Raw genomic sequence first — 262 nt, forward strand, 5'->3', positions numbered from 1 at the left:
GAAATGTAAGAGGGGGGGGAGAGGAGGGCGGCGGGACCTCGCAGCTTTCCCCACGGGCTTCTCTCGCCCGCCAGCACGGAGCCCCCACCTCCCCCCCCCTCTCCGGCGGCGCTCCCAGCCCTGCCCGCAGCGACAGTCTCTTAACGAAAGCGAAACGCGGGGCTGCCAGCGGCGGGCTGGCACCGGGCGGCGGGGGGGGGGGGCACCGAGAAGCGGCTGGGGTTGGGAGGGTGCGGCGGGCGGGGGGGGGGGCAAACCGCCC

The 262-nt window shown here is 76.0% G+C and overlaps 1 long non-coding RNA gene across 1 annotated transcript in view; it reads left to right on the plus strand.

Annotated features, from left to right (window-relative positions):
• Positions 1-262, plus strand: part of LOC106902707 — a 29,811-nt gene that overhangs the window by 5,912 nt on the left and 23,637 nt on the right. The gene's annotated exons all lie outside the window — the stretch shown is intronic.

The sequence above is a fragment of the Calidris pugnax genome, unplaced genomic scaffold (genome assembly GCF_001431845.1).
Source record: "Calidris pugnax isolate Ruff unplaced genomic scaffold, ASM143184v1 scaffold31, whole genome shotgun sequence".
Classification (NCBI taxonomy): domain Eukaryota; kingdom Metazoa; phylum Chordata; class Aves; order Charadriiformes; family Scolopacidae; genus Calidris; species Calidris pugnax.